Source organism: Papio anubis, chromosome 3 (genome assembly GCF_008728515.1).
Source record: "Papio anubis isolate 15944 chromosome 3, Panubis1.0, whole genome shotgun sequence".
Classification (NCBI taxonomy): domain Eukaryota; kingdom Metazoa; phylum Chordata; class Mammalia; order Primates; family Cercopithecidae; genus Papio; species Papio anubis.
The window spans coordinates 136,045,801-136,058,336 of record NC_044978.1 but is presented as its reverse complement, the minus strand read 5'-3'; the positions used below and the strand labels follow the sequence as shown (position 1 = coordinate 136,058,336).

General features: G+C 38.1%; 1 pseudogene; it reads left to right on the top strand.

The window, feature by feature from the left end:
- The window catches only part of LOC116274199, a 103,947-nt pseudogene extending 91,931 nt beyond the window's left edge, over positions 1–12,016 (top strand).
- Positions 12,017–12,536: the final 520 nt, after the last annotated feature.

Genomic DNA, 12,536 nt, shown 5'->3' with positions numbered 1-12,536 from the left:
AAAATGGTAATATGCTTTCTTCCTCACGCCCTTTGGTAAATGCACACTTAAACTGTGTGATTAGAACAAAACATCAATATTGTACAAAATATTGCATAGCATTTACTTAATCTTTATCAGTCATTCTGAACATAAGTCTTATTTAAATTATTAGGTAGAATTAGTCACTCTTAAAAAATGTCTCTCTTGATGGACTACCAACAGTCCTAGCAGTGATTATTACTTTTCAAAGATATAACTGAATAAAGCATTTTCTGTGTACTATATGCCATTATAGGGTTTATGGACTATGTATTAGAAAGGTTAAAGGCAGACTCCTTCATAACTATGGATTCAACAGCGCAGGTTCATGACCTTCAAAAGATGAATTTTAATGACCCTGAAATCTCTCTCAAATAAATTAATACATCTATATGCATGAGAAATAAGGGTGGAATAAAATGCCTAAAAAGCTAAATAAAGTAGAAAAGAAAACAGTTAACTTTAACAGAAGAAACACTTTAGTTTTTTGTTTCCTCTAGGAGGCAATTTGATGCCAGCCAACCACATGGACATAACAGAAGGTATTGTGGGCAGGAATGTCAATGAGCTTGCTTTTTCTCACCTTAGGAAAGTGAAGCAGGCTGTTAGCCATAAAATGAATCATCTTCTTGGGAATAAAGTGGTTCACCGTTGACCCTTTTTCCCAAACCCAGGCCCTACAGCACTAAATGAGCTAGAGTCAGTGCTGCCCGGGTTGACCCTTGGCTTCATAGGTGGAAACTCCACCATCAGTGGAGCCAGCTGCTGCCATGCTCCCTGAAATTTTGCCATGACGGACAATTTTCCTTTGAGTCACCACACACCCCTAACATGTACGATGGTGTCAGTGCTGCTACCAGATCTGTGAAGACACGTTTAAATCTGGAAGGGAGACCATTCAAATGCTTGGCCTCAACATAAACCCGAATGTTTCTCCACCATTTTGCCTCCACTCTTTTAATATAAGAATTACATTCTCTTCAGCTGTATGACCAAACAGTCCCATCCAACAGGAGTGTTTTGCAGTTTAATTCAAGCAAGGCACAACAAGGCAGCAGCACACCTCGAAAATGGGAGTTCCAGAAAATACTAAAGAGAACCAGCCAGGGTGCACTACAATATTTTTTATTATTATTATACTGTATGTTCTAGGGTCCATGTGCACAACTTGCAGGTTTGTTACATATGAATACATGGGCCATGTTGGTGTGTTGCAGCCATTAATCAATTACATTAGTTATATCTCCTAATGCTATCCCTTCACAGGCCCCAGTGTGTGATGTTCCCCTTCCTGTGTCTAAGTGTTCTCATTGTTCAATTCCCACCTATGAGTGAGAACATGCAGTGTTTGGTTTTCTGTTCTTGCAATAGTTTGCTGAGAATGATGGTTTCCAGCTGCATCCATGTCCCTACAGAGGAAATGAACTCATCATTTTTTATGGCTGCATAGTATTCCATGGTGTATATGTGCCACATTTTGTTAATCCAGTCTGTCATTGATGGATATTTGGGTTGGTTCCAGGTCTTTGCTATTGTGAATAGTGCCGCAATAAACATACGTGTGAATGTGTCTTTATAGCAACATGATTTATAATCCTTTGGGTGGTCATCATCACTAGCCATCAGAGAAATGCAAATCAAAACCACAATGAGATACCATCTCACACCAGTTAGAATGGCAATCATTAAAAAGTCAGGAAACAGCAGGTGCTAGAGAGGATGTGGAGAAATAGGAACACTTTTACACTGTTGGTGGGACTGTAAACTAGTTCAATCATTGTGGAAGAAAGTGTGGGGATTCCTTAAGGATCTAGAGCTAGAAATACCATCTGACTCAGCCATCTTATTACTGGGTATACACTAGAGTATTTTTTAAACCTCATGTGCTATAGGAGCATTTTTCAGTGTGTATTAAGGAAAAATACTTTTGAACTATGTCGAAGGGGATAAAATATGATGCCTCTCAGAATTAGCATATTGGAGGTTAGCAAATGAAAAGAACCCTAAAGAGAAAGAAAGCCCAGAAATTGGTGTTTGTTTCTCTCTGCATTATTCTCTTCTATATCTGAAAATTCAGTGTGGGTCTCTGCCAAAAATATTGAGGTCGCTGTATTTCTATGAGTGTGTGTATGTGCTGGGAACTGGGCATGAAGAAGGGGATTTGCATGTTTGTGTGATTTACAAAAGATAAATAAGTTGCTTGTAGTATTAACGCTATGATTTGAATTGGGGGATCAGCGAGGCCCTGATGTAAGGATTCCTCATATTTCCTTGCATATGGCAGTTTAATTTAGTAATACACAACAAATCAAAACAAGTAGAAAGTCTCTTGCAGCCTTCTTTTGAATTAATATGGGGCCCTTAGAAACTGCGATTGGTGTTCATTTTCTCTCCATAGGCTAAGGTACCCATTCATTTAATAAACATTTACTAAGACCATACTGTGTGCCAGGTACTAATTTAGGTACTATTCTGCCATCAAAAATAAAAGTCCCTGCCTTCAATGGAGCTTACATTTCAGTGTGGGGTATGAGAGGAGGAAACACTATAAGCAAATTTTAACATGGCCTATCAAATGGTAATGTATGCTATTAAGCAAAATAAAAAAAGAAGGATAAAGAGAAGAGGAGTGGAGGAAATGCTGTGATTTTAAATATAGTTCCCAAAAAGGACTTTCCATAGAAGATGACGTTTGAACAAAGGTTTGAAGGAATTGAGAAGTCAAGTATGTGTATATCTTGTGTATTCAAGGGGAGAGAAGAGTAAATATGAAAGTACAAAGGCTTGCAGCAGCAGGGTGCTCAGAGTCTTCAAGGAACAGGAAGAAGACACTACTGAAATGGGCAAAGTAAAGGTAGAAAAGATGAGTGGAGAATAACCATAAGGATGGCTCTGATATAGGAAGTTATTTAAGCAACATGAGCAGAAGAAAGATGTGATCTGGCTTACATGTAAAAAGAGTTGCTGTATTCTATTGAAAATACTGTGTAATACTTCTTAGGAAGCAGTAACAGAAATAAAGAGAAACACTAGGAAGCAAATGAATGATTAATTCAGAAGAGACACAATGGAGCATTGAGTGAGGTGCTGACAGTGGAAGTGATAAAGCATATGAGATTTTTTTCATTTTTGAAAGATTAAGTGAAAAAGATTTTCCGGTGGATTAGATGTAGATTATGAGAAAAGGAGAGAAGCTAAAGACAACCCTCACATTTTCAGCCTAAGCACCTGGAAAAATAGAGGTGTATTTATTAACCTAGTGACAACCTTAGAAAAATAGGGTGGGGTCACATAACAGTTTTGAACATATTGAATTTGAAATGACAGTTAGACAATCAGTAGCAGATGCTGAGCAGGCAATAGGACATGCAAATCAGGAATTTAGAGGCATCGTCTATGTTAAAGGTGCAGACTGGAAATTTTACACACAGGTAAGATTTAAAGCCATCATACTTCAGGAAACCAAAACTGACACTTCCCCCTGTTTCCATTATAATTAAGCACTTCACACACCATAGTTTGAAAACAAACAAACAAAATAAAACAAAAATCTGTACATTCTGAGATTGAAACAAAACTAATAAGATTTCTTTAACTGGTTCTGGTACTGGAAATAATAAAACCTTGGATATTGTTCACAAATCTGGAATTTGTAACACAAAGAACTAATCCTTGAGTTATGATATATTGATATCTAAATATATGTCATGGCCTTTATAAATATAATAATCATTTTAGAAAGTTGTTTGTCTTCCCTCTGCGAATAGACTAATGAAAATTTAGTAACTTCAATCGATTTGTAGATTTTCCACCCTTCAGATATGCACTATGTTCTTTATTTGGTAAGTCAGTACTCCTGATATCTGATGGTCTCGCACACTTGATAAGAAATGTGTTTCGTTTTCAAAGTGGCATCACCTAGGAGTAAATCTAAATGATGAAGAGGTCCAAACTGAGGCTGGGCAGTCCTGTCAAACCTCATGTTAGAAACACCTGGGGTATTGAAAAGCTACCTTTGCCCAGGTTCCATGCCAAACCAATTATTTATGACTCTTTGGAAGTAAACCTCAGCTATCTGTCTCCAAAAATCCTCAGTTAATTATAGTGTGTAGTCAAAAAAAACATTAAAAATCATTGATGTCGAGGTTGCAGAGGTAAGAAGAAACAAGAAAGGAAGACCAAGAAGAAATAGAGAGAATTGGCCCTAGAGCCAAGTGAAAATACTGAATGAAGAAGGAGTATATCATGAAGAAAGAATATATCAAGCACTACTAATAGACCAATGAAATAAGTAATAAAAGTTGGTCATTGAATTTGGCAATGTGGCTGTCCTTAGCAAATTTATAAAACATAGTTCAGCAGATTTCAAAGAAAAGAAAGGGAGAAGAGGTAGAAAAAGAATATATAGACAACTCTTTCAAGGAATTTTTCTCTAAAGGGAAGACCAGGGGAATACAAATGTAAATAATGTGGCTGTGAGATTAAGAAAGATTTTTTTTTCAAATAAAGTACTGGTTTCTTATGTATTTGAGAATGATTCTGTATGTGTAATGAAAAATTGTGTACACATAAATGAAAGAAGTGAATTACTGAAGCAGTGGCTCTGAGTAGAAGACGAATCGAAGCCAATGAATAAATGGTAGATTTGGCCTTAAAATTAGAAGCATACAATTCTATTCCTGGAGGAGGGAAATTAGGGGTATCTGACTACAGATGCAAGTACATTGGTAGATTTGGAGAAGAAAAGCTTATGGAAGCTCTACCTGATTCTCAGTGAAATATGAACAAGGTCATCAAGTTAATGTAATAAAAAGGAAGGCCACTCAGGGTGGGGTCCCCAAATCAGCAGCATCACCTGGGAGCTCGTTAAAACTCCAAAATTACCACTCCCACAAGAGACCTATTGAATCAGAATCTGTGTTTTTAATAAGATCCTCAGGTGATTTATATGCAGATTAAATTTGAGAGGCACTGATCTAGAAAAAAAGAGTGGAAGAGTTAAAGGATTAGGGAAATATAGTAGGCTAGCTAACAAGCATTAAGGGCCCACTGGAGGTTAATGATCGCATAACCAATTAGCATAGTTATGAGGTTTTATACAAACAGTTAAAATATGTGGGTCCAGGTTGAAGAGTACCAGAGAGTTGCTTTAACAAGTGTTATATTTTGTCAGAAGAGGACAGAGATAAATAAGTAAGAGTTTACAGTAATTTTAAGGAAGTTATGATTAAGAGGTCTGGGGATTTAAAGTGGGGTGATATAGAAAATGAGAACAAGATATAGTGAAATGGGAAGGACAAGGTCAGAGGCATGTGAATAAGAGCAACTCTATGTTGAACAGGAGCTGGTTAAAATAAATCTGAGACCTACTGGGCTGCATTCCCAGATGGTTAAGGCATTCTAAGTTACAGGAGGAAATAGGAGGTCAAAAAGATACAGGTCAGAAAGACATTGCTGATAAAATGGATTGCCATAAAGAAGCTGGCTAAAACCCACTAAAACCAAGATGGCCACAAGAGGGACCTCTGGTCATCCTCACTGCTACACTCCCACCAGCACCAGGACAGTTTATAAATGCCATGGCAATGTCAGGAAGTTACCCTATGTGGTCTAAAAACAGAAGGCATGAATAATCCACCCCTTGTTTAGCATATAATCAAGAAATAACCATAAGAATGTTCAACCAGTAGCCCTTGGTGCTACTCTGTCTATGGAGTGGCCATTCTTTTATTCCTTTGCTTTCCTAATAAACTTGCTTTAACTTTACAGACTGTCCCTGAATTCTGTCTTGCGCGAGATCTAAGAACCTTCTCTTGGGGTCTGCATCAGGACCTGTAACATCTTTCTGGCAACCACAGAAGGGACACAAAGACTACCTTTGGGTAAGTGGTGGGGTCCAGTAACATCTTTCTGGTGAACCACAGAAGGGGCTATACTGAAAAGACCTGAGATCCAAAGGGAAATAATCTGCGAGCACCAACTGGCTGACTTTGGGTAAGTGGGGTACATATATCCGGGTAAAGAATGGGGTTGAGGTAGCAGCCCAACTTAGGCAACTTAGGGGAGTTAGTGTCTCTCCTAAGACAGAGAGGGTTAAAGAATCCTCTCGATAAAAGGCAAGGATGCCTGACCGAGCTTGGGTTAGAGGCCTGACTTAGGAGTGTTAGAATACAGTCTAAGATTTTGAATGCTAAAAGCCCTTCTCAGTAAAGTCCCTTTTGGCTAAGAATGTGTTTGGCACTACAGGATTTTAATTGCTATTCTCTTTGGAATAATCTGCCTTGCACTCTTTGCTGACAGCTGCGGGTGACAGGATTAGGTATGTACAGGATCATGGGACATGGGGAGCTTTTTCCTCCCCCAAAAGGGTAAACTTGAGAGCTAATGGGACTCCCTGAAAAAAAAAATCCCTTCACTACAACAGCCGCCTGAACTTTTCAGTATCACTGCAATAGATGGGTCCTTCTCTGGTCTCCCTGAGCATTTCACATTCCACACCCTGCCGCATGCAATGCTTTCCTCTCTTTTCTCTTTTTCATCTTTTCTATTACTCAGGGCAACCATCTTGCCCAGAGACCACATATTGAAACTCCTAGTCGGAGGTTGAATTAACAATGATGGGGCAAGTTTGAGCCTCGCCAGTTTGATACTGGCGGAGTTGTCAATACTAAGCAGAGTCGTCAATGTCTATGTTTTGTCACAGATATTTTACTCTGGCCAGGATGGAAAGAGATAATTCTCCTTCGTATTTCAGCTTGGCCCCCAAGGCTATGGTCCAGTCGCTTGGTCACTAGGGCCACTCAAAGAAAGGGAACACAAAAGCCTCACATGCCAGCAAAATGGTAGGAATTTCTTTCTAGTCAGATTTCTAGCCTCTCTCTCTCTCTTTCTGTATATGGCAAGGTTGGTGGGGGGGTTGCGTGGCAGGGGATGGGTGTGTAAACTATATGAGATTTCTTTCTGGTCAGTCATGTCCTTGGGACCTTGACCTTGTAGCCATGTGGCAGTACCTACTCTTGGTCTCCACCATCACAATGGTGGCTGGGGTTCAGGATTAAATTCCTGGCTTGGGGGATGATCATTTATCTTCTGTCTGTCTATGTATTTATATGTATTATGTGTGTAATATAAAAGAGCTTTAATTAATTGGTGCAATAATAATAAGAGCTTAAATCAAATATTTTGTCAGAAAAGTAAAAAGTGTAATGTCTTTTGGTTCACATGACTTAAGTAATCTTTGGGAAATAAAGACAGCTTTAAAGATTATTGGTAAAATAAAGACAGTTGGTCTAAATTATGCAGGTCAGATACTAAGTTTTACAAATGCTGTAAGGTCATAAACTGTTTCTTTGACTTTTGAAAATTATTCAATTTACCTACTTTGGAGCATTAGATTCTAGATAAAGACTAGGGACATGTGGAATTAGCCATGCTCCCTAGCTATGCAAAGAAGGTCCCTCATAAAATGCCACTATGACTTGTAACTGTACGACTTGCCTGCTTTACAGCTAGGTAAGGCCTAGGAACATGTGGAGTTAGCCATGCCCCCTATCTGTGCTGGAAAATGTCAGACCCTGCCTGCACTTCTGCTTGGTATGTCCTAGGCTAGGCTCCACACCTAGTACATAATCAAAATCAATTACTAACCAGGCTTTTCACCAAAAGTAAAAGTCCCTAAGAGTTAGCAGTGTCACATGTATCAGAGACTGCTGAAGAAACAGTTCTACAAGCAAGGCGTGTAAGTGAAGTGAAATGTGTTTTTGGTGAAAGATTATAAGAAGGCATGGGAAGGTGGATTTCTTGCCTAAGTTTAAGAGGTTAAAGAATGTTTTCAGTTAAATAGAATAAAGCTAAAGGTTTGAGCAAGTTATGAAAGGTTTGTGAAAAATTAATTGTAAAAAAATCTGTGTGAAAATATTAGCTGAAATTGAAGGGGTATTCACTTTTTCTATAAAAACTTTTATAGAAAACAACAAAAAGAGCCCTCTTTTGGGGTCTGGATCAGGACCCCTTTCCTGTAACATCTTTCTGGAATACCCTATTCTGTCTATGGTGTTGCTGGACTTTCACTACTTTATTTTCTTAACAAACTTGCTTTTACTTTGCACTGCAGACTTGCCCTGAATTCTTCTTTGCACAAGATCCAAGAACCCTCACTTAGGGTCTGGATCTGGACACCTGTCCTGTAACAAAGATGTTGTGGTTTCTAGCCCGGGGGAAGTTAAAGTACTGTTGGAGTTGTGGTGCTTCGTGGAATGAACTGAAAATATTTTCCTCATCTCTTGTTAGTTATGATTGATTGCTAAGAATGGCATTTTATAAGATTGCTTAACTTTCTATTTTTCTTTTAAATTCATTTCTCCTAAGCTGAACATTACTCATTTTCCTAGCACCTTGAGTTTATTTTTCCCCTTAATTATAGGGTTATATCTCAAAGTGTTTTCTCTGACACTTGTTTTCTCTGACACTTTTTTCACCTGTACCCCTAAGTATAGCATCTCCAGTTTTACTCCAATATGGATGAGACTCAATCTCTTGGAGATCAAGAGCTCAAAAGAAGCAATTACTTATTGTAACCACCCAAGGGGTTCTTCTTGCCCAGTACGCAAAGAAAGAGCACAGCACTGCACTAGAGAAAGAGTTTAATAGACATGAGGCCGGCCACGCCATATGGGAGATAGAGTTCATACTCAAATCATCTCATTCAGAGCTCATAGATTAGGGGTTGTTCAAGAGCAATTTGGGGAAAGAGGTGGGGGTTGCCAGGTAACAGGTGCTTGCTGCTGAATGGTTGGGGTAGAGATGAAATCATAGGGGGTTAAAGCTGTCCTCCTGCCAGCCAAATCAGTGTTGGGTCACAGAAGCAGGGTTGTTAGTGCAGCTGGTGCCACAGATATATGACATGCAAAAAACCTGGAAAGATATCTTAAAAGGCCAATCTACAATAGTAGTATTATTTGCAGGAGCAGTTGAAGATGTTGCATATCTTACAACCTCTGGAATGAAGTCTGAACGTTAGCAGGTCTCAGGCTCCTCTCCCCCTGTTCAGCCTGATGGCCTCCTATTAGCTTTATAAAAGTGGTTGAGTTTTGGGCAAGGCCTATTATCATTTAAACTGTAGCCTGAATGTCTTCCAAAATTAGTTTGGCCCAATAACCCAGGAATAATGAAAGGAAAGGCAAGATGGGGGTGGGTTAGCTTAACTTACTGTTATAATTTTCTCACTCATATAACTGTTGCAAAGCAGCTTCATTATCAAGGGCCAGAAAAAGACTGGATGCATACCTGAAAAAAACTATGGTAACTTCCTGAAGCTAGACCAGGTATTGGTTGGGGGCAAAAGAGAAAAAGACTGACTACTCAGGATAGAGAAGGTTTGAATGAAAAGGTTTTAGTTAAAAGTGAAAGCTGTGTGAAGAATACCTCAGCTTCAGGCTCTGCCTCTGATTACAGGCAAGAAAAGACTATCAACTGTCAACTACTATGCTTATAGAATATGAAGTTTGAAGTGTGGACCATCAGTACCCTAGAGACTCGTTAGCCTGTGGAAGAAAATTGCACGGGATAACGTAGATGAGCAATAAATATTTTATTCAGGATGATGGCAATAGGGAGGAAGACTACTAAGCTCAACTCTATTGGGTAAGCTAGGGGACAGGTACTGGAAGACATTAGGTGGGAGGCTGGTCAGTGTCATTAGGCCATCTGTGTTTGCTAGTTAGTGATTAGTGTAGTTAAACTCCTGTCCTCTCACAGAAAATAGGACATAGGGGCACCATCTTTCTTGATGAATACATTTCAAAGGGATGGCTTCCATGTACTTGAGAAAGACATTCCTGGGTTGTAAAATTGGCAGGAGTCTGAAAGAACATTTATATCTCAAGGAACAGGAAATAATTTGCATTGCAAGTTTTCTAAAGAAAAAAAAAAAACGGCCAGGAGCCCATAGACAGAAAGAAATATGTCTAAAGTTTGGTCAAGCTGAGGGAAACATTAAGGCCATCTTGATCAAATTCTTCTCTTCAAAGCCTATCTCCTGTGATAACCCACCATCTCATAGTAACAAGGGAGATGAGCATCTTGGGTGCCTTTGTCATAGAAGGAAAAATTGCCTATAGACTGAAGCTGGGTTAGACAGGTCCAGTTGAAAATTGCTCTAAGAACTCAATAAGAACTCATATTAGTTTCCACTTCCCATCACAATCTACTCATCGTCCTATGAGACACTTTCAAAATTTTCACACAAAATCTATCACACTTGTGTTACTTAGCACATAACACAAGTACAACATATTTAATGTTAACAAATACCTTAGTGCTAAGTATAAAGAAAAGCAAACAGATTCAGTAAAATGGCACAGTCAAATAATTCTGATAGAACTTCTGCCACGTGCCTGCAAAGTGGCACAGGGCTTTGCTCTGGAGCACTGTTCATAGTTATGAAAGTTCTTAACTTTCGATTTGTGATTTGAGAAATTTTTGTGCTATATTCTTGACTTGAAGAGATTAACAATTCAAAATAAAACCCCAAATCAGCCTTAAATCACAAATCAATAACTATCATAGTTTATAACAGTATTTACTCATACCTATTTATGATTTAGTAGGTCATTCTCAGTGCCATGTTGCTTTGACTATTATTTATTTATATACTCTTTGAGGAATGTTGTTAACATGGGAGAAATTTATTTGACACTGGTGTGACATTGTGCCAGGATGCGGACTTGTTGAAGCAGATCTCTTCTCTGTTATTCAGGATAGTAAAATGTGCTGTTGCTCTAGAACAGGGTGAAAAGCAAGTCTGCCTCATGCACTGTCATATAATCCCAAATAGTGGAGTGCCTGAACACAGTAGGCCCTCAAGAAATAGTTGCTGTGTGTAGATATAGATTATGACAGATATTTTATACTGAAAGTAGGATTTATATCAAAATCTAAAGTTATCATCCCTGTACATTTTGTGTACACATTGGGGTTCTATGTCTTATTAATTAAAAACAGCACGCATTCAGTAGTTTTCTGAATATTTGTTTGTGCACATGCTTATCTTTGTGCCTACACATTTTACTCTTTGATTTGCACTTGGTGGGTTTTTTTTTTCATTTTTATTATTCCCCAGGAAATAATGTATATTTTCTCTGAAACAATTAATATTTATACAATAGTTTCTAATAACTATTTTATGAAATTATTTCAAAGTAATGAAATTGGAATGACCTTAAAATTTAAAGACCCTTGCATTTTGAAAATATCTTCTCTTCCCTTGTTTTTTCTTCACTTCCTTTCCTTTCTCTTTCCTTTCTTTTCTTTTCCTTTAATAAAAATGCAGATATGGTTGTCTAAGCAGCTTGTAAGGATGGCAGCTTCCATTTGTCATGTGCTAAATTTGACTAGTTAATCTACTTGGTGCTTTTAAAAACCTCATTAAATTGTTAAAGTGATATCTCAAAGTAGGTATTTTTTTACAGGTGAGAAAACAGAATTGTAGAGTTTGTATAGTGACGTGAAGGTCAAATGGATGGCTAAGCATGATTTGAAAGCAGAAATATATGTCATCAAAGTTTATGAACATTTCACTATCTCCAGATGCCTCATATGGCCCAAATTATAGATAGGTACTTGCATTTTAAAATCATACTTAACTCAAGAATATGAGTAATCTTTCAGAAAATTAATAGCATCAGCACTAATGCTGTAAATTACTATATCCCTTAAACATTGCAAATGAGAATCTTGATTGTATTACTAGTAGATAAAATTTACTCAAGGTGTTCCCTAAAGAATTGTTAGTCATTGTTTTTCCTGAAAATATTTGTAGGTGCTAATGTCAACTTGCAAAAAAATTCATCCAGGAAAATGTTGAAAAAAATGCTAGAAATGAAACTACATACCTATTTATTTAGCTCTAATGCCTGTTTCAAACCATCTAGCACTTTTCAATCTTTACTTTTTTTTTTTTAAATTATACTTTAAGGTCTGGGATACATGTGCAGAACAAGCACATTTGTTATATAAGTATACACGTGCCATGTTGGTTTGCTGCACCCATCAACCCATCATCTACATTAGATATTTCTCCTAATGCTGTCCCTCCCCTATCCCCTCACCCCACAACAGTCCTCAGTGTGTGATGTTCCCCTCCCTGTGCTCCTGTGTCTCACTGTTCAACTCCCGCTTATGAGTAAGTACATGCAGTGTTTGGTTTTCTGCTCCTGTGTTAGTTTGCTGAGAATGATAGTTTCCAGCTTCATCCATGTCCCAGCAAAGGATGTGAACTCATCCTTGTTCATGGCTAGACAGTATTCCATGGTGTATATGTGCCACATTTTCTTTATTCAGTCTGTCATTGATGGGCATTTGGGTTGGTTCCAAGTCTTTGCTATTGTGTACAGTCCTACAATAAACATATGTGTGCATGTGTCTTTATAGTAGAATGATTTATAATCCTTTGGGTAAATAACCAGTAATGGGATTGCTGGGTCAAATGGTATTTCTGGATCTAGATCCTTGAGGAA